Consider the following 22,634-nt stretch of genomic DNA (forward strand, 5'->3'; position numbering starts at 1 on the left):
ACCTGACCTATCTCATTGCCCACTGAGGTAAGCCACTGTGCTGTGCCTTTCGCAGGCCCGCTCAACTTCTTGGTGATCTGAAAGAAACAATAAGCATAGCAAATAATACAACAGGCATCCAAATCAGTTACACTGAAAAAAATAAAGCTCTCTCGGTCTAAAAATACATTATAGATAAGGGTACAGTCAAGTAAGCAGCTTATCTGACCTTCTTAGTTGAATCCATTTTTAAAATTGATCCATACGTGGATGTTATGCTGGCCTTTATGTGATCGAGCCTGTTGAGAATGTCCTGACTGTATACAGTGAGGAGCCATTTGTAGCTGGGTACTGAAGCAAGTGGTGGTGGCTCCTGGAAGTGCACCGGATGCAGGCCACGATTATCAAAAAAGGCCACACACTCTGATGTGTACCGAAGCGCACGTTTCAACCACTCCTCACTGTGGTTCTCTCTCGGCTGGCCGATGATCCTCACTGGGCCATTCCCCATGCCCCTCTCACGCAGCAAGCGAAGAACCCGAATGTCACAGGCATACCTTGGAAAAAAGTATTCATTTAAGTATCTTATTGTAAGGTATCTAATTATTGTAGGAAATATTTAGGGGGGTGATACCACAACTGTAGGTTTTCACGCAGTTCCAGCTTTCCCTTTGCACCAACCCTAAAAAGTGCTTCCGACACCCACTTCTTGTCTTGCTGTGGCATTGTCTGTGGCCACAGAAGGGGGAGATCTTCTGGGTGAGATGAGACCTGCTGATATTATCAAAAACACTCGTTTAAATAAAAGCTAAGAGAGCATTAAATGATGAAGACATCTATATATTTTGAATGAACAAAAGAAGGAACATGAACTAACGTGGAAGCAATCAAAGTCCTCGAGACAGTGTGAAAGGCTAACGAATGCAAGTTGGCCTCTTAATTGACCTAAAAATGGGGCTGTATCTAACATGTAGAGGGATGTTAGGGAGGACAGCTGAAACGGTCAGATGTCACTTAGACCAGCGGGTCTCAATTCCAGTCCTCGCGCCCCCTGCTCTTCACATTTTGTAAGTTTCTTGTATAGCTTCAGACATTTGTTCCATTCGAACGTAAGTGCCCTGAGAACTGGACATCACATGAAATCCCTCCGTGATTCAAGTTCAAAGCGTATGTATATGTTCAATTCATAGTGAGTAATACAGTGGTGTATCGAGGTATACAGAGGTAAATGATGTCACACTTCTCCATGGTAGGTAGCCTCCAAGGTAGCCTACATAATACAAGAATCCATACACATGCATTTTTGCGTAACAAGACCGAGAAGGTCCTTAAACACAAAAGCTTAATCTCTTTGTAAATTCGACAACATAATCTCGGCCAGTGCAAAGGAGCAAGCCCAGAGGAGGGACAGCCTCTTTGCATCAAACCCGTCATTCCCAGCTATGCTCATCATTCTTGAAAGGCCAGGGGAATTAGCTCAAATGGTAGAGCGCTCGCTTAGCATGCGAGAGGTAGCGGGATCGATGCCTGCATTCTCCAAGTTGGCTCCTGCCCTTTTACTCACACATCCCTAGTGGTTTTCAATCCTGTCCTGGAGGCATCCCTGCCCTGCACATTTCGCATTTCCCCTCATCTAACACACCTGTTTCAAATCATCAGCTCATTAGTAGAGACTGCAAGACCTGATTTGGGTGTGTCTAATAAGGGAGACATACAAAATGTTCAGGGCAGGGGTGCCTCCAAGAAAGGTTTGAAAACCATTGCCCTAAAGAGACCGACTGAGCGTTGACGCAATGCTGCCACACTCCCACGTTAGCTTTTTTTGGGCTCACAGCTGCCAATAAGTATTTCAGACATGGTCCTGTGCAAATTGGTTGCAAAACAGTGCCATATTACGCACAGTTCCCTAAAACAGTGGTTTTCAAACCTGTCCTGGAGGCACCCCTGCCCTTCACATTTTGAATGTTTCCCTCATCTAACACACCTGTTTCAAATCATCAGCTCATTAGAAGAGACCGCGAGACCTTATTTGGGTGTGTCTAATAAGGGAGACAATAAAAATGTGCAGGGCAGGGGTGCCTCCAGGACAGGTTTGAGAACCACTGCCCTAAAGAGACAGACTGAGCATCGATGCAATGCGGCCACACTCTCTACGTTAGTTAATTTTTTTGGACTAAAAGCTGCCGAAAAGTATTTCAGACATTGTCCTGCGGAAACTGGTTGCAAAATAGGTCCCACCGAGATTTGAACTCGGATCACTGGATTCAGAGTCCAGAGTGCTAACCATTACACCATGGAACCTTAACTGGTGCAGCTGTTGCTCACAGGGCTACAAACACTGGCACCATCGCCAAACTAGTGCTGTTTTATCTTTTCCTGCGGCAAGAAAGCACACAGGCTCCACCGAGATTCGAACTCAGATCGCTGGATTCAAAGCCCAGAGTGCCATTACACCATGGAACCGAAACTGCTTGGTTGGAGGCCAACTTGGAAACAGATAGCTCTCTGGCTGTGGGGAAGCAGTTATACAGAGAGGTTGGAACCCAGTGATTTTTGGTCAATGGCCCGCCTCAAAAAAGGGAAAAGTGTGGGAGATGTTGCCGAAACCCGGGATCGAACCAGGGACGTTTAGATCTTCAGTCTAACGTTCTCTCAACTGAGGTATTTTGGCTACAACAAACCTCTGCTTAGCAAGCAGTGATTTCAGTGAGATCACCCTACTCTTTGTCGTAGCTGAAGAGCAGAGCAGAGATGAGCCCCCAGACAATAAAAACAGCTGGCCAGTACGGGGATCAAACCCGCGACCTTGGCGTTATTAGCACCACGCTCTAACCAGATGAGCTAACTTAGCCATCCGTGTCTGCCTGATTGGAAAAAACCTGCCATAATGTTTGTGAATGCAATGAGACAATAAAGCTTCACGTTTTAACCTAAACAAGGGCTCGTCCAGGATTTGAACCCGGGACCTCTCGCACCCAAAGCAAGAATCATACCCCTAGGGCAATCAAAGTCCTCGAGACAGTGTGAAAGGCTAACGAATGCAAGTTGGCCTCTTAATTTACCTAAAAATGGGGCTGTATCTAACATGTAGAGGGATGTTAGGTAGGACAGCTGAAACGGTCAGATGTCACTTAGACCAGCGGGTCTCAATTCCAGTCCCGGAAGGGAGGAGGCCAACTTGGAAACAGATAGCTCTCTGGCTGTGGGGAAGCAGTTATACCTGTTCCTCTGGGTGTAACGGGACACAGAAGCAGCAGCGCTGGAGCAGGCGCTGGAGCAGGCGGAGCTGGGCCTGGACCGGATGTCAAAGCACCAGAAGATGGAATCACCATCGACACAGTCATGTCTGGGTTAAAGACTAGTGTGCCTAACAGTGACCCAGGTGCTGAAATGGGCTGCACAACTCCTGCTGCTGTGGGGACGGGTGCGATAGGGCACTCCTATTTGGCAGAAGTGGGCCGGCGACCCGGTCGCAGAATTGGAGCCTGTCCTTCTCGATTTGGCGGAAGGATAAATTGATGTTTTGGGCCTGATGTTGATGGCACGTCATCCAATTTTTCCCTCGGCAGAGGAAGCTGCGTATCAGCCACATCAATTGGGTCAGATGGAGTCAGTCCCTGGGCGAGGACACTCATTTCCTGATTCTTCTGCTGCCGTTGAAACCTGAAAGTAAATTACTTGTAAAATATATATATATATATATATATATATATATATATATATGTGTGTGTGTGTGTGTGTACAGAAGTATTCAGTTCCCTTGAACCAAATAATGTGCCTTGCTTACCACTGAATGAGTGTCCTCTGGTTCAGCTCAAACAGCTGGATCATTGTTTCATCCATCAGCCTTCGACTGTTAAGCACCAGGTCTCGGATGTGGTGGTAATCTGAAAGGATTTTAGACCACCTGGGGGTGCAAACTCCAGCCTTCTTGGTCGGTGACTTGTGTAAAGCACACAGCTTCATACAAATGGCCTCAACCAAGCGGCTGGTGCTGGGCCACTGTGCTGGACCCCCAGGATGTCCAATCAGACACCGTTTCACACTCTCCACACCCGGTGTGACTCCGGACCGCTTCGGTGCCTTAAAGCGCCCATGTGTCAGCTGAGGCTGATGTCGAGGCTGATAGTTGACCCGCTGTTTATCAACATCAGGGAGAGCTGTCCACAGCTGGATGGCCTCTGTCACCTGCAGGTCGGTGAGGTAAGGAGCCTCACGAAGACCCACCAGGAAACCAGCCAGATCCTGGACCTTGTCCCACCCAGCGATGCCATCAGGTCCAATGACTGCTCCCTAGTAAATGCAGATTAGTGTTAATATACACTTCCAGTCAAAAGCCTTTGAACAGAAATATTTTTTTTACATTTTTTAAAGAATTCTGCTCAACAAGCCTGCATTTATTTTATTCAAATACAACAAAAGCCATTATATTGTGAAATAATTTTACTATTTAAAATAAAAATGCTTTCTATTTGAATATAGTTTAAAGTGTAAGTTATTTCTGTGATGCACAGCTGTATTTTCAGCATAATTTCTGAGTCTTCAGTGTCACATGATCTTCAGAAATCATTCAGATATCCTGATTTGTTGTTCTAGAAACCTTTTTTTATTGATATTATTATCATCAATATTTAGAACAGTTGTGTACATTTTGTTCAAGATTCTTTGATGAATAGAAGGATCCAAGATAAGAGTTTATCTGTAATAAAAAGCTTTTTTTAACATTATACACTATACCATCCAAAATTGTGGAGTCAGAACATTTAAATCATTATATATTTAGTATTAAATTATAGAAATTAATACTTTTATTTAGCAAGGACGCATTAAATAGATGAAAAAGACATTTATAATGTTACAATATATACTGAACTTTCTATTCATCAAAGAAACCTAAACAAAAAATCTCTAGAAGCTATTTTTAACCTAATAATAATAATATAGCACCCGGCACCTGGTTTTTTTAGCAGCAAATTGGAATGATTTCTGAAGAATCGTGTGCCCTGAGTAATGATGTTAAATTCAGCATTGAAATCACAAGACTAAATTACTTTTTTTAAATATATTCAAATGGATAAGAGTTATTTTAAATAGTAAAAATATTTCAAAATATTACTGCTTTTGTTGTATTTTGAATCAAATAAATGCAGGCTTAAAAAAAAAACACCTTGCTTGTAGTGTATTTGGAATAAAACGAGACTGAAACAAAATAAAGCCCTTAGAGTGTCTTACCTGAGCCTTGCCGGAGACACTGCTTCCAGTGTCAGATGGCTGTGACAGCACTGAAGAGGCAGGGGTGAGATACTGTCCCTCTCCTCCAGATGATGTGGACGGCTCAGCCAGTGATGCTGGGGACTGAGGCAGAGGCAAAGATGAGGGGCTGTTTCTGAGATCACGGCAGGGGTCATCCTCATACAGCACTGGAACTGTGATGTCCTCCATGCTCTCTTCCTCAAACCCCTCACCTAGCAGGTCCTGATCATCAACCTCCTCCACCAGCCAGTCTTCCTCCTCTGGGTTCTGGAGCACTGGAGTCAGTGTTTTGCCAGTCTGGCTGTAAAGGTACTCGATTCCCAGCAATTCACCTACAATAATAAAATAATAAAAAAAGAAAAAAAGTGCTCTTAATAATTTATCAAGTACATTGGAGGCTAAATAGATAACTTAATAGAATATTGCAAAAGAACAAATTAAATTTCTTACCTGTATATGCTCCAGGAGGGCGATAGCGCTCATCCCAGGGCTTCCCAAAGACTGTTCGGCTAAGCCGGTCCACAGCCTCTCTCATGGCACTGCCATATGTCCGAATGGAGGACGCCCGTTTTATGGCATCTTCCATTCGGTTATCATTCCAACGCATCAAGCCCTCAAGGAGATAGGCCTGAAAATGCGCATCGCTGGCACTGGTTCCTAAAAGTTAAATAATATAAAAAAATATATAAAAAAGGGTTTTATATGTCACATATGTACAATATATGTACTACACATAAGGTGCTCTGAAGTAACTTGTATACTACATTTAATAGAGTTGTGTAACTAAATTAAAAATGATTGTCACTTATTCCTGTATTACTAGTGACTTGTTAGTCAAGACAGCTTTGTCAATGCTAATGACATTAAAAAGTAATTGTAATGTAGAGTGTGACATTTATTAATGCGGCATTACTTTAAAGTGATGGAAGCAGTTACAGTGCTTATATTTTCTACAGAAAAATAATAATCCATGTGCATGTAATACCTGGAATAAAACGGTTCAGGTGGAGGTGGAACGACTCCAAGGAGGTAGAGCCACGAGCACACCTGTAGCAGCACAGCTCCACGCTGCCTTTCTTCAGTGTCCATGTCTTCATGTACAGCGGAAAGTTCTCTGGGTCTTGTATACACTGGACGTGCTTGCGCTGTTCCTTCCATATCTGCTGGATCCATTCGTGGTCCAGCAGAGGAACTTCCAGGGTGTCCTTCCCATCCGCACTGTCAAACTGATCAATCAGTGACCCAATCAATCTGGCGGTCTCCTCCACCCCCCTGGTCCTCCTCCGGCAGTGCAGTGCCAACTCCCTCCGGGTAATGCGAGCACTGACCGCCTTTTTTTGAGATGTGGCCAGTCTTCTTTGCCGCCAGGTCACTCTCTTTTGCAGAGCGAAGAGCAGCCACATCCTCTGGATCCCACTGAAAGATGCACGTGGACAGACGTGCCATGAAGATCCCGTAGAGTGGATGAGCCTCTGTTGTGACACCTGCAGCAAATCGCCGCATGAAGTGCCAGATGTCGAGGCGCACTACAAGCTCATCCCACTCCGAAAACATGATCTTCACCCGCGATTGGCCATACTGACTGCAGCAGTCCCTGTCCACGTACATCACTTTTGGGGCTGCCTCTCCTGCCTCTCGGTAGCGTTTCATCAGACCAGCTGCCATGGAGTCCAGTCCATGTCCCTCGGCAGCTGTCAGCACAGAGACAAGGACCTGGCCGTGTTCATTTCCGACATTTGTGCACCAGGCAGCTGTTCCTGAAGCAGCACCGGCAAGTTTCTTTGTAACCTATTGGGAAAAATAAAAGATGTGCTCTTTATGTATGCACATCACACACACATCCATGTCTGGCAAATTTCTGGATATAAACAGGGCTTTGATACCTTTTTTGTCGAATCCATCTTGAGAACACAGCCAAAGACAGATGTTAATTTGGCCTTGACCTCGTGCAGTCGCCCCAGAACATCCCTGGCATACATGGCTAACAGCCACTTAGGTTTAGGCAGGGCAGGTAAAAGTGGAGGATCAGCAAACACAGGAGGCTGCACAAGGGAGGACCTTGTGAATGGTTCGCAGGCAGTCAAGTACTGCAAGATACGCTGTGTCCATGCCTCACTGTGCTGTTCCATCAGCTTCCTGTAAAGCTGAGTCACACTGTTGCCCAGTGTCCTCTCCCTTATTATCCTCAGCACCCGGTTGTCACATGAGTATCTAAGGAAGCAACAGTATAATCATGCAAATGCTTTAGTTGGTAAAAAATAACCCATATAAAGGCACCTAATAATGAATGATTGTCATTATGAATTACCTGTATGTCAGCAAAGCTGGAAACTGACTGCGGTGGCCCATATCCAGCTGTCCTAGGATGTCCTCAGACCAGGCAGGATATTTCTTTTTGCAGCGTTTGCACTCCAGATACTCAGTGGCAAGGTCATACCACCCGTCGATGTCCAAGACCTTACGCACGGTACGGTAAATTCCTGCCGCTGTTAGTCTGTGCTTACCACAGTCTGGGCGAACACAGACAAGAGGAAATAACCACATCTTCAGCGGCATCCATAAGAAAAGGGGCCGACAGAAGAAGAGGTCAGGTGAGGCAGGGGGCTGAGTGTTTATTAAAGGGGGCTGAGGAGGATACCACCAAAGTTTCAGCTGGGACACTAGTTCTGACTTGCCGGTTCGTGGGTTGGCCTTAAATAGTGTGTTCCGGATCCACTCATGCTGGAAAGGTGGAAGTTGATCTTTCCAGTGACTTGGAAGCTTAGCTGGTGGCTGGTGATTTTGTTTACTTAAATGGGGTGTCATCTCATTTATCATCAGTAAAATATGGAGTGCCACAAGGATCCGTCCTAGGTCCCCTTCTATTTTCAATATACATGTTGCCCCTTGGTAATATTATTAGAAAATACGGAATAAGCTTCCACTGTTATGCTGATGATACTCAGCTATATATTTCAACGAGACCAGATGAAACTTCCCAATTATCTAAGCTAACAGAGTGTGTTAAAAATGTAAAAGATTGGATGACAAATAATTTTCTCCAATTAAATTCGGATAAGACAAGAGATATTAATTATTGGACCAAAAAACACCACACAGAATCTTGTAGATTACAATCTGCAACTAGACGGATGTACTGTTACTTCCTCTACAGTCAGAAATCTGGGTGTTATATTAGACAGCAATTTGTCTTTTGAAAATCATATTTCCAATGTTACAAAAACTGCATTCTTCCATCTTAGAAACATTGCCAAGCTACGAAACATGTTATCTGTTTCTGATGCAGAAAAGCTAGTTCATGCATTCATGACCTCTAGACTGGACTATTGTAATGCACTTCTAGGTGGTTGTCCTGCTTCGTCAATAAACAAGCTACAGGTAGTCCAAAATGCAGCAGCTAGAGTCCTTACCAGGTCAAGAAAATATGATCATATTACCCCAATTTTACAGTCTCTGCACTGGCTACCTATTAAGTTCCGTATCTGTTAGAAATTATCATTACTTACCTATAAGGCCCTAAATGGTTTAGCTCCTGCGTACCTAACTAGCCTTCTACCACTTCTACCACGCTACAACCCATCACGCACCCTAAGGTCACAAAACGCTGGACTTTTGGTAGTTCCTAGGATAGCAAAGTCCACTAAAGGAGGTAGAGCTTTTTCACATTTGGCTCCCAAACTCTGGAATAGCCTTCCTGATAATGTTCAGGGTTCAGACACACTCTCTCTGTTTAAATCTAGATTAAAAACGCATCTCTTTCGCCAAGCATTCGAATAATGTATCTCTTAAATTGTGAGTGTAGTTGCATCTGCATTTTTATTCTTTAGCTTGGGTTAAACTAATTTTACTTTGTTGGATCAGCAGCTATGCTAATGATGTCTCTATTTTGTTTCTATGTTTTGCCACGGGATTTACATCCCGTGGTAACTAGGATTTACACAAGCTCCAGTCTGGATCCAGAACACCTGAGAAGAGATGATGCTGACCCTCAGAGGACCCCAGATGATCCTAACCTTGAATCAACAAACAGAACTAACAATTATTGCTACATGTGTGACTGCATCATATAATTACTATTAATTAATAATATTGATAGTTCATCATCTAGCTGACTACGTCTTGTATTATTATTATTATTTTTATTTTTCTAAAATCCTGTCAAACGTGCACAAACTACTAGCTACTACTAAATATTGTAGAAACATAATTTTCTGTAAAGTTGCTTTGTAACGATTTGTATAGTAAAAAGCGCTATACAAATAAACTTGAATTGAATTGAATTGAATTGATGTGAAGGAGCTGGTGCCTTGGCAGTTTCCACTGATGGAGATGGACCAGCACAGTCCTCTGAGTAAATAGTAAAAAAAAAAACAATAAGGATGACTGTTGCATTTGATAGTAATATGCCATAAATGCAGCGCACAAACAGCCTGCAAAGCACAATTTTTGGACAAGTATTCATAATTATTATGTTATATTTAGGAACGAGAGTGAAGAAAGTGGTACTAGTGTTAAGGAAGCAAAGAACACAGCATACACTATATTAATTTAAGGAGAATGGAATCAGTGCAGCTCACTGAGAATGAGGATCAGATGGAATGGAGGAAGGAAAATGTGGTGTGATGAATTAAGTGTAAAGCAACGAAGCCCACGGACATGAAGCATACACACAGATAGAGTAAGGAAAAACTGTTCCTCTAATCATTAGAACAATGAATCTCCACCATCCTGTCTGCTCAGGGAGAGCTGAAGAGTGTGTGAGAAGAGCAAGTGGTGTGAAAAAGTTATCTGGTGATTATCTAACAATGGGTAAGTTCGGAAACGCAAATAAATACACTGACACCTTGAAAAATCCTTACGGTTTTGAAGAAGTGCACTCAAAGAAAGCATCCCGCTTGAGGCATGATATGATATAATTCTGTATTGTAAACAAAACATTTTAAAATGTTGATTATTTTCCCCCAAGAAATAACGCTTCTCAGTGTGTTTTCACAAAACATTCTTGTAATATGTGCATTTGTGTCATATGCCACACCTGTATTTAGCTGTGCTTCACATTGTGATGCAGCAAATACCAGCTCCTCATCGTCATCTTCAGCAGTGGGAACGGACTTGCCTGGAGCACAAATGTTAAAACTATCATTGTGAACAGTACACAGAGACAAACATATGTAAGATGGTGCTTACTTACCAGTAGCGAAAAGCTGCATGGGGGGCAAATGTTTGGCTGGGGGTTCTGCTGCTGGAGGAGGTAAAGTGCACTGCAATAATGGATCTGGAAACGGCAAGTTGACAAGTTTGCCATAATGATAAATTAATATATGTAGAAATGCTGTAGGTAAAATTCTATATTCACACTCCTACTCACAGGGTTTAACTGGTGATGTGAGTTTTTTCGCCAGCTGTGAAGGCGACAAATTTTTGCCACGTGCCAACAGTGCTTTCACAGTTGCGGTCTTCTGTACACCAGTTTGGATAGCTGCAGGTGGAGGTGCAGTGGTTGCAGAAGCACTGGAGGTTGCAGCGCGAGGTGCAGGCTGACGTACGCTGGTGCCCACAGAAGCCCGTCTTTTCAGGACATATGTCTTGAAAATGGCCATGTTGGTTTTGGGCCTGGCATCTGCCTTAACGAGGTACCTGATGAGTGCTTGAGCCTCCTTGCTCTGGTCCTCATAAACATCTTTCATGGACCGGCCCTGGAAGTCACCAAACTCCACCATCAAGCAGCCCTGGTCTCCAGTTGCCCGGGTTTCTGCCTGCATTTCCTGCTTCCTCTGATACTTCTCCACTTCTTCTGCCATCTCTCTAATTTGAGAAGAGTACTGTAGGAACAGTTGTTTATTTTCTGACAGGGGTGTTGTCTGCGCCGTCTCATTGGAAATGCTGAGCACCAAATACACGGCATACCCCAGAGAGTTTTCCAGGAGCCATCTAAATCTCTGGCCCTGGTACTTCCCAAACTGAAGTTTGCAGTGAGCCAGTACTAAAAACTGGTCACTGGGGTCTCCACCGTTTGTGCTGACAAAAGTACTGGCCTCTGACAGCACCTCCTCCTTAGGTTTGGCCCTTCCAGACTCCACATTTTCAAGGCGCCTCGCCTCCGCCAAAGGTGCCATGAGGAGTCGGCTTGATGTTGCCGATTGCCGTTGAAAAGAGGGATATGCATACATTTTCTGAAATGAAAATCAGAAAAAGACTACTACCTTTTGCAATCTAAAAGACACCTGTATGTTAAGTGTGTAACAATAATTTAACGAGCTACGCATAAACTATTCCCTCATACTTTGGCCCATATGGATACATTTGGCCTTTTTTGTTTGTTTTTAGTTAAGACTCTCAATGTTTTTTTTATAAAAAAAAGTCATTATTACATTATTTTAGAAAATATCAATTATTTCTTGGTAAATGCAGTTTTCCATATCTCCACAACAATTTGGTAACGATTTTTACAATTAAAATGTGTGTGTGTTATTATGTGTTAATACCAAATATAAATGTAAATAGTTTAATCATTATTTTCATTCATAGGGCCCAGAAACCATGATTTCTTAGACAATAAACACATCATTGTTGACAGTAGCATAGCTTAATTAGCTGACGGTCGATAAATATAACTTATCTGATCATTTATCATGTGGAAAGTTACAGGTTCACAGGTACTGAAGAAAGCATGAACTGTACACGCTAGCTAGCTATACTGACACGATTCATTTTCCAAAAATACACACTGTATATGAACAAATAATGACCAGTTTTCAATGAATAAAGTAATAGCCTTACCTTTAACAAAGATGACAACAACGGCGATTGGTCAAAAGGAGGCCACAGGAGAGAAACGCGATTGATCAAAAGTAAGCCACGGAAGAGAAACGCGATTGTTCAAAAGTAAGCCACAGGCGAAACGCGATTGGTCAAAAGTAAGCCACAGGCGGAACGTGATTGGTCAAAAGTAAGCCACAGGGGAAACGCGATTGGCTCATGTGTGCTTACTTTGGGCTTACTTTGGCTCAGTCGGTGGGAAGCAGTAGGCGCGAGAGGTAGCGTGATCGATGCCCGCATTCTCCAAGTTGGCTCCTGCCCTTTTACTCACACATCCCTAGATCAGTGGTTTTCAATCCTGTCCTGGAGGCATCCCTGCCCTGCACATTTCGCATTTCCCCTCATCTAACACACCTGTTTCAAATCATCAGCTCATTAGTAGAGACTGCAAGACCTGATTTGGGTGTGTCTAATAAGGGAGACATACAAAATGTTCAGGGCAGGGGTGCCTCCAGGTAAGGTTTGAAAACCATTGCCCTAAAGAGACCGACTGAGCGTTGACGCAATGCTGCCACACTCCCACGTTAGCTTTTTTTGGGCTCACAGCTGCCAAAAAGTATTTCAGACATGGTCCTGTGCAAATTGGTTGCAAAACAGTGCCATTTTACGCACAGTTCCCTAAAGCAGTGGTTTTCAAACCTGTCCTGGAGGCACCCCTGCCCTTCACATTTTGAATGTTTCCCTCATCTAACACACCTGTTTCAAATCATCAGCTCATTAGTAGAGACCGCGAGACCTTATTTGGGTGTGTCTAATAAGGGAGACAATAAAAATGTGCAGGGCAGGCGTGCCTCCAGGACAGGTTTGAGAACCACTGCCCTAAAGAGACAGACTGAGCATCGATGCAATGCGGCCACACTCTCTACGTTAGTTATTTTTTTTTGGACTAAAAGCTGCCGAAAAGTAGTGATGGCAAAATCGAGGCCTCGTGTACCAATGAAAGAGTTGAACCAAATGTGCCATATTGTTTCGAGGCTTCGAATCAATCCGACACCCGTCTCAACGGTGACACCTAGTGGTGACTTGCAGGTGTTGATCTGAAACAACCTTGACGAGCCATTAAAAAAAGTGTTGTTTTTTTATTATTATAATGTTCTAATATGTGAAGCTTGTAACCTATAGGCTCCTCACTGTGCATAATGTTATTTTGGTCATGAAAAATGAATATTAATAAAAGAAATCAAGCCACAATGTCTCACTTTTTTAGAGATTTTTATTCAAAAATATTAATTTATCTGCTGTGGAAGGACTTAGCCTACTTTTTTTTTTACAGATAATTTCTCCAGCCTTTGAAAAAATCCTCTCACAAGGGACACTTGTTGCTGGCATACAAAGATATTTTTTTGCAAGGACATACAAATGAGGAAAGATTACTGCTCTCTCTTTCCAGTAAGTTAGTGGATCATGAGTTCTGGGCAAATACGCATCAGTGAAGCACACTCCAGTGTGATATGCTTTTCAGCTTCCTGGGCTTTGGCAGCATTTCCAAATGCCACATTTTTGAACCTTGGGTCCAGCAGTGTAGCCAGTGCCAAGGCTCTAAAACTCTCATAACCTCCACATCTGGAGTGCAGACCTTATTGCAGATGTGAGCCTATGAGCCAAAACAGGAGAAACACATATTTATAATAATGACAATAATATGACAGTTATGGCCAATCACATGGGTAGTATGGTCATTGTGGCCTACCTAATTGAACAGTTGATTCCTGCGTTGCATTTCCTTTTTTCTGTGCAAGCTTGTGCTGCAACATCCTGTACAGTGGTATAAGCTTTGAAGCAGACACTCTCTTTTCCTCTGACATCTCTGTTGTTGCGAGTTTGAATGGTTGCAGTATTGACATTGATTGTTCAATAATGTCATAATCAATACTTGTCAGGGGAGCAGTATCATTGTTTAAGTTGGAAAGTGCAGCAGCCACTGGTTCACGTTGGTCATACAAGCGCTGTAGCATGTCAGATGTGCTGTTCCATCTCGTGTCAACCTCCTGTATCAGTTTCAGAGTTGGTCTTCCCATCAAGCTCTGCATCTCCACAAGCTTGTCCTTTGCTTTGCAGCTGGATCTGAACAACCCCACTATCTTTCTGGCCTTCTGGCGTATTTCATTGATGACTGGGGTTTGATCTAGTGCCTTTTTCACAATCAAATTTAAAGTATGAGCAAAACATGGGACATGGCGAAGGTGGAGTAGCTGGGCACTTAGGATCATGTTAGATGCATTGTCAGTCACCATGCACTGAACTTCGGAGGTTATTCCCCACTCAGCCATTAGCAAGGCTTTAGCCTCCATGAGATGCTGGGCTGTGTGGGTTTGGTAAAACCTCCTTACACCCAGTACAACAGTTGCCATTTTTGCCTCTGGTGTTATGTAATGGCAAGTCACACCAAGATATCCATCCATATTAATGGAGGACCACATGTCAGCTGTAAGGCTAACAAATTCGGCCTTTTGTAGGTCCTCCATTGTCTTCTCCTTGGCTTTGTTGTACTTTTCGCTGACCATTATTTTAAGCACCTTCCGGGATGGGAGGACATAGCTTGGATCAAGCTTGTTCACAAATGCCCTGAATCCCTCATCGTCCACGATGGTGAAGGGCTGCAGATCCTTCACCACCATGTTTATAAGAGCCTCATCCAATTCCCTCTGTCTGACTTTTAAAAGAGAAGACAAAACATACTTTCAGACAAATACATTGGAAAAATACAGCTTCAATTAGTGCACATCTATTAAAAGTATAGCCTACTGGTTCATTATTTGGAAACCTTCCAGTATTTACAATCAGTGCTTTATATAACTTATAAACTTTATAAACAGTGTCCCAAAAGGTTGTAATTATATTTCAATTATAATTATATCCCAAACAATGCATACCTTGCTTAGATGGCCCAGCAGTGTCAGTAGCAGGCCTAGGTACAGGGGGAATGCCATCCTCTGCACCCTGCAAAATGGCAGGATGAGTGCTCCTCAAATGGCGCATCATGGATGATGTATTGTTGCAGTAGGCTAGCTGCCGATCACAATACACACATCTCACTTTATTTGGGGTTTCTAAATGGAAATGCTCCCACACCACAGATGTACGGCATCTCTTCTGGGGAGCTTCCATTTTATCTATCTATCCAAATCTATCTATATATATATGAATCAATCTATGTATCTAGATATGTATCTATAATCTATGTATCTATATATGTATCTATCTATAATATTCATTGTCCTGCGCAAACTGGTGGCAAAATAGGTCCCACCGAGATTTGAACTCGGATCACTGGATTCAGAGTCCAGAGGGCTAACCATTACACCATGGAACCTTAACTGGTGCAGCTGTTGCTCACAGGGCCACAACCACTGGCACCATCGCCAAACTAGTGCTGTTTAATCTTTTCCTGCGGCAAGAAAGCACAAAGGCTCCACCGAGATTCGAACTCAGATCGCTGGATTCAAAGCCCAGAGTGCTGACCATTACACCATGGAACCGAAACTGCTTGGTTGGAGGCCAACTTGGAAACAGATAGCTCTCTGGCTGTGGGGAAGCAGTTATACAGAGAGGTTGGAACCCAGTGATTTTTGGTCAATGGCCCACCTCAAAAAAGGGAAAAGTGTGGGAGATGTTGCCAAAACCCGGGACCTTTAGATCTTCAGTCTAACGCTCTCCCAACTGAGCTATTTCGGCTACAACAAACCTCTGCTTAGCAAGCAGGGATTTCAGTGAGATCACCCTACTCTTTGTGGGAGCTGAAGAGCAGAGCAGAGATGAGCCCCCAGACAATAAAAACAGCTGGCCAATACGGGGATCGAACCAGCGACATTGGCGATATTAGCACCACACTCTAACCAGCTGAGCTAACCGGCCTGGCTTAGCCATCCGTGTCTGCCTGATTGGAAAAAACCTGCCATAATGTTTGTGAATGCAATGAGTCAATAAAGCTTCACGTTTTAACCTGAACAAGGGCTCGTCCGGGATTTGAACCCGGGACCTCTCTCACCCAAAGCGAGAATCATACCCCTAGACCAATGAGCCTTCTTGCCCAAAGCCAAGAAAAAAGAGCTGCAAGACCTGATTTGGGTGTGTCTAATAAGGGAGACATACAAAATGTTCAGGGCAGGGGTGCCTCCAGGAAAGGTTTGAAAACCATTGCCCTAAAGAGACCGACTGAGCGTTGACGCAATGCTGCCACACTCCCACGTTAGCTTTTTTTGGGCTCAAAGGTAACAAAAAGTTTTTCAGACATGGTCCTGTGCAAATTGGTTGCAAAACAGTGCCATTTTACGCACAGTTCCCTAAAGCAGTGGTTTTCAAACCTGTCCTGGAGGCACCCCTGCCCTTCACATTTTGAATGTTTCCCTCATCTAACACACCTGTTTCAAATCATCAGCTCATTAGTAGAGACCGCGAGACCTTATTTGGGTGTGTCTAATAAGGGAGACAATAAAAATGTGCAGGGCAGGGGTGCCACCAGGACGATGGGGAAGCGTCTTTCTCACCGAGGCTTGATTGAGAGATCACAATCACGGGGGGATTGGTCTGGCGGAAGACAGCTGATCTGTGACTGGAGTGTGCATGGTAGGAAGTGGAGTAGAATCCGGTAGCGATCCGGAAATGGAGGATGAAAATTTTGGCGCGGAAGGTGGAGATAGTGAATGGAGTACAGTAGGAAATCGGAAAAGGAAGAAAAATAGAAGAAATGAATCGGAAACTGAAAGTGAGAATGGATTACACGTGACAAGGGGAAGGAAAGAAGAGTTTAAGGTATTGTTGAAATTAGATGCTGGATCTTTCAGTGTCATTAATCCACTGAAATTATCTAAAGTGATTAAGGAAAAAATAGGACTAGTTGAAAGTGTGAAGAAGTTGAGGGATGGTAGATTGATTATATATTGTAAGGACGGTAGACAACAGAAAAAGGCTCTAGAAATTAAAACGATCATGGGACAGGGTGTGAATTGTTCAGTTCAAGAAGAAAAGAAATGGGTTAAAGGAGTAATTACAGGGATCCCTACTGATGTAACAGAGGAAAAGATTAAGAAAGGTCTTACGGGAGGCGCAGTAATTGGTGTGAAAAGACTTAAATGTAATAGAAACAATGAAAGGGGAGATAGTCTATCAGTGATGATTCAGTTTGATGAGGATAAGCTGCCAAGTAAAGTCTTTTTAGGATTTATGAGTTTCTCGGTTAGGCTTTACGTACCCCCTCCACTAAGATGCTACAAATGCCAAAAGTTTGGACATGTAGCGGCTGTATGCAGAGGTAAACAAAGGTGTGCGAGATGCGGTGGAGAGCATGAATATGGCAAATGCGAGCAAGGAGTTGATCCCAAGTGTTGTAATTGCGGAGGGGAGCATAGTGCGGGGTATGGAGGATGTGAGGTGAGGAAAAATGCAGCTCAAGTGCAAAATGTAAGAATAAAGGAAGGATTGTCATATTCGGAGGCGGTGAAGAAAGTAGGAAATACTTTGGAATCAGGGGATAAAGGTAAAGGAATTCCTCAACAAAAGATGGAAACGGCTCAGGGAAAAACTAAAGAGAGCTTTGGGATTAAGAATAATGTGGCATTTGTAACCTTTATAGCTGAAGTGGTGAATTGTTCTGCGCAAACAGAAAGCCGGACTGAAAGAATCAGAATAATAATAAAAGCAGCTGAAAAATATCTAGAGATTGAGGGGATTTCTGTGGAAATGATTAATGAAAAATTAAAGATGCAGTTAACAAATACGCAAGCAGGATGTGGTGGTTCATAATGGTGCTTTTAATATTCCAGTGGAATGCGAGAAGCTTAATTTCTAATGGACAAGAGTTTAAAAAATTCATCTCTGATCTGGATAAAAGACCAGATATTATATGTATACAGGAGACATGGTTTAAACCTCAGTTAAATTTTGTTTTGCAAGGGTATCAACTAATTAGGAAAGATAGGAAAAACTGTAATGGAGGTGGGGTAGCAATATTTATAAAACAAGGGGTGGGATACAGGAATGTAGAAGTGAGTGAGGATCAAGAGGCGTTGATGATGGAAGTATGGGAAGGGAATCAAAGTATAAAAATAATTAATTTTTATAATCCATGTGAAAAGCTATGTAAGAATGCAGTGGAAAAAAAAAATAAGAGGTAATACTAGTCAGAAGGTAGTATGGTGTGGTGATTTTAACGCACATAATACATTATGGGGGAGTGTTAAAACAGATTATAATGGGTTAATAGTGGAAGAAATGCTGGATTGGGGACGGTTAGTATGTATTAATAATGGAAGTATAACAAGAATAGATGTGAGTAATGGGCGTAATTCAGCATTAGATATTACTCTGGTTTCAGAAGATCTAGCTAGAAAATGTGAATGGAGTGTAAGCAAGCAAAGTTCAATGGGAAGTGATCACTATCCAATATGGTGTCAAATTGGTGTGGATATTGTACAAACTGTGGTGGAGAGAATGCCAAGATGGAAATTTAAGGGAGCTAATTGGGAGCTTTTTAAAGAACTGTGTAATAACAATATGAACGAAATGGGAGAAATTGAAGAAATAGAAGAGTTAAGTATGAAAGTAATTAAAGTGTTAAGAAATACGGCAGAGGAAGTAATAGGAAAAACGAAAACTATAAGTAGAAGAAAAGCAGTCCCGTGGTGGAATGAAAAATGTAGTAAGGCAGTGAGGGAAAGAAATAAAGCAATGAAGAAAGCCAGAAAATCTGTATTGTTTACTGATTACATTATTTTTAAGAGAGCTCAGGCTATGGTTAGGAGAGAAATAAGAATAGCAAAAAGAATGTTCTGGAGAGAATATTGCAATAGAATAGGGGAAGACATTGAAATAAATGATGTTTGGAACATGATTAGGAAGATGGGAGGGATTCAGAGAAATATTAATATTCCAGTTTTAGTAGGACATGGGAAAATAGCGATAAAAGATAGTGATAAAGCAGAGATGTTAGTGGAAGCATTTGTAAAGGTGCATAGTAATGATAATATTACAGATAATATGAAGAAGTATAGGGAACAGAAAGTGAAAGAGAATGAGCATATATATGAAAAGAAGATTCCGTCAGGAAGTAGGTTAGACTCAACATTTACTTTATATGAGTTAAAGAGAGCACTTGTAGGGGTTAAACATACTTCCCCAGGAAAGGATGAAATCTGTTATGAGATGATTAAGCAATTGTCAGATGGATCATTGAATATAATTTTAAGACTTTTTAATAAAATTTGGGATTCAGGGAAGATTCCTGTGAGTTGGAAACATGGAGTAATAGTGCCAATCGCTAAACCTGGAAAAGACCATTCCCAGCCAGTTAGTTATAGACCAATTGCATTGACATCCAATTTATGCAAACTTATGGAACGGATGGTTATGAATAGGTTGACGTATGAAATGGAGAGTAAAGGTATGCTGTCAGCATGTCAAAGCGGATTTAGAAAAGGGCGAAATACGATGGATTCAATTCTGAGTTTGGAGGCGGAAATTCGAAAAGCTCAAGTTAATAAAGAAATGTTGGTGGGAGTCTTTTTCGATGTTGAAAAGGCTTATGATATGTTGTGGAAAGAAGGGCTGTTAATGAAATTGGAAAGTTTGGGAATTGAGGGAAAAATGTATAACTGGATTTCAAGTTTTTTGTTTGGAAGAACGATTCAAGTTAGAGTAGGGTCTGCATATTCTAGGATTCTCTCAATTGAGAATGGAACTCCCCAGGGAAGTGTGAGCAGCCCTATTCTTTTCAACTTAATGATTAATGATATATTTAGAAATATTGAGACTGGAATAGGAAGATCATTGTATGCAGACGACGGGGCATTGTGGAAAAGGGGGCGTAATAGGCTGTTTGTAGAGAATAAAATGCAAAAAGCAGTGAAGGAGGTGGAGAAATGGTCAAATAGTTGGGGTTTTCGATTTTCTGTGGTAAAAACACAAGTAATTTGTTTTTCAAATAAGAAAAATAATCCTATGTTAAATATTAAAATGTATGGTAATCAGCTGGAACAAGTCAATGTAGTGAGATTTCTGGGTATGTGGATGGATTATAAATTAAACTTTGGAGTTCATATTCAGAAATTGATAGAAAAGTGTAAAAAAGGAATAAATGTCTTAAGATGCTTGTCAGGTGCGGACTGGGGAGCAAGTTGCCAGTCACTGAAAAGAATTTATTATGCAGTGATCAGGTCAAATATAGACTATGGAAGTATGGTATACAGTTCTGCGAATAAAACTTTACTTAAAAAAATACAAGTAATACAAAATCAGGCATTGCGAATTTGTTGTGGAGCATTTAGATCTTCTCCGGTAGTATCATTACAAGTTGAATTAGGAGAATTATCATTGGAACAACGCAGACTTCAATTGAGGATGAGATACTGGTCTGGTGTATGTGGACATCTGGAAAGTCATCCAGTAAAAATACTTTTGAAGGAATGTTGGGAGTATGAATACAAAGAAATAGAAAGCTTTGGTTGGGTAGTAGGGAAGGAGGCAAATAGCTTGGGATTGAAAGAATATTTAATAGCCCCTTCTGTTCCTATACCAGCAATTCCCCCTTGGATGTATCCTATGCCATTAATTGACTTACAAATACATAAAGAAATAAATAATCAAATAAGCATACCAACTAAGTTAGTAGTTGAACAGTATGTAAATCGAGAATATTATTCAGTATTACAGGTATTTACAGATGGGTCAAAGGATCCAGAGTCTTGTAGAACAGCAGCAGCAGTATTCATTCCTACATTTAATATAAAAATTGCAAAAAGAGTATCGGATCATGTGTCAGTATTTACTACTGAATTACTAGCTATCATATTAGCAATACAGTGGATTGAAGAAGTGCAACCATCAAGAATTGTGATATGTACGGATTCAATGGCTGCTCTCACTAGTCTTATGAGTGGAAAATCGGAATCTCGACAAGATTTAATATTTGAAGTTTTGCAAGGTTTATTTAGAGCAAGGCAGTTAGGGGTATTGGTATTCTTCCTCTGGGTGCCAGCACATGTGGGTGTGGATGGTAATGAGGAGGTAGATAAGTTGGCAAAGAAAGCATTAAAGCATCCACAAATAGAAATTAAGGTATCATTAAGTAAATCAGAAATCAAGAGGTTAATAGCAATTGAAATTAGTAAAAAATGGCAAAAGATATGGAATAATGACTCTAAAGGAAGACATCTTTATCAAATTCAGGAACGGGTTGGAAATGAGAGGAAAAGATATGGAAATAGGAAAAAAGATGTCATTATTACAAGGTTAAGAATTGGTCACACTGCATTAAATTATAGTCTTTATAAAATAGGGAAGCATGATACAGGAAAATGTGACAATTGCGGGGAGTTAGAAACAGTGCAGCATATTCTTTTAGAATGTGCTGCATATGAAAGGGAGAGACAACAGTTAAGTCAAGAGTTAGGAAGGATGGGAGTTGATACAATTTCAATTAAAGTATTACTAGGAAATGGAATAAGACAATCAAGAATTCATGAATTATTATTTAAATATCTAAATAAAACAGGAATAGTAAATAGAATTTAATTTTTTTTTTTTTTTTTTTTTTTTTTTTTTTTTTTTAAATTTTTTTTTTTTTTTTTTTTTTTTTTTTTTTTTTTTTTTTTTTTTTTTTTTTTTTTTTTTTTCTCTCTTCCAAAGCCAAGTACACTCCACACTCCAGATCAGTAGGTGGCGGAAATGCACCATTTATGTTGGTCTGCCAAACCGCCATTAAACACTAGTAGTAGTAGTAGTGCCACCAGGACAGGTTTGAGAACCACTGCCCTAAAGAGACAGACTGAGCATCGATGCAATGCAGCCACACTCTCTACGTTAGTTAATTTTTTTGGACTAAAAGGTGCCGAAAAGTATTTCAGACATTGTCCTGCGCAAACTGGTGGCAAAATAGGTCCCACCGAGATTTGAACTCAGATGACTGGATTCAGAGTCCAGAGTGCTAACAATTACACCATGGAACCTTAACTGGAGCCGACACCATGGAACCGAAACTGCTTGGTTGGAGGCCAACTTGGAAACAGATAGCTCTCTGGCTGTGGGGAAGCAGTTATACAGAGAGGTTGGAACCCAGTGATTTTTGGTCAATGGCCCGCCTCAAAAAAAGGAAAAGTGTGGGAGATGTTGCCGAAACCCGGGATCGAACCAGGGACCTTTAGATCTTCAGTCTAACGCTCTCCCTACTGACCTATTTCGGCTACAACAAATCTCTGCTTAGCTTAGCAAGCAGGGATTTCAGTGAGATCACCCTACTCGTTGTCAGAGGTGAAGAGCAGAGCAGACATGAGCCCCCAGACAATAAAAACAGCTGACCAGTACTGGGATCGAACCCGCCACCTTGGCGTTATTAGCACCACGCTCTAACCAGCTGAGCTAACCGGCCTGGCTTAGCCATCAGTGTCTGCCTGATTGAAAAAAATCTGCCATAATGTTTGTGAATGCAATGAGACAATAAGGCTTCACGTTTCAACCTGAACAAGGGCTCGTCCAGGATTTGAACCCAGGACCTATCGCACCCAAAGCGAGAATCATACCCCTAGACCAACGAGCCTTCTTGCCCAAAGCCAAGAAAAAAGAGCAATACCAGCATCAACAAAAAAAGGAAC

General features: G+C 41.8%; 5 non-coding genes across 5 annotated transcripts; all 5 read right to left on the bottom strand.

Moving 5' to 3' along the window:
* Window positions 1-2,208: 2,208 nt before the first annotated feature.
* Window positions 2,209-2,280, bottom strand: trnaq-cug (transfer RNA glutamine (anticodon CUG)). The gene has a single exon. It is a non-coding gene; the product is annotated as a tRNA-Gln (tRNA).
* Window positions 2,281-15,458: 13,178 nt separating this feature from the next.
* Window positions 15,459-15,530, bottom strand: trnaq-uug (transfer RNA glutamine (anticodon UUG)). Its single transcript has one exon. It is a non-coding gene; the product is annotated as a tRNA-Gln (tRNA).
* Window positions 15,531-15,832: 302 nt separating this feature from the next.
* Window positions 15,833-15,906, bottom strand: trnai-aau (transfer RNA isoleucine (anticodon AAU)). The gene has a single exon. It is a non-coding gene; the product is annotated as a tRNA-Ile (tRNA).
* A 6,247-nt stretch (window positions 15,907-22,153) lies between these two features.
* trnaf-gaa (transfer RNA phenylalanine (anticodon GAA)) lies at window positions 22,154-22,226 on the bottom strand. Its single transcript has one exon. It is a non-coding gene; the product is annotated as a tRNA-Phe (tRNA).
* A 111-nt stretch (window positions 22,227-22,337) lies between these two features.
* On the bottom strand, window positions 22,338-22,411 carry trnai-aau (transfer RNA isoleucine (anticodon AAU)). Its single transcript has one exon. It is a non-coding gene; the product is annotated as a tRNA-Ile (tRNA).
* Window positions 22,412-22,634: the final 223 nt, after the last annotated feature.

The sequence above is a fragment of the Carassius carassius genome, chromosome 8, assembly GCF_963082965.1.
Source record: "Carassius carassius chromosome 8, fCarCar2.1, whole genome shotgun sequence".
NCBI classification, from domain to species: Eukaryota; Metazoa; Chordata; class Actinopteri; order Cypriniformes; family Cyprinidae; genus Carassius; species Carassius carassius.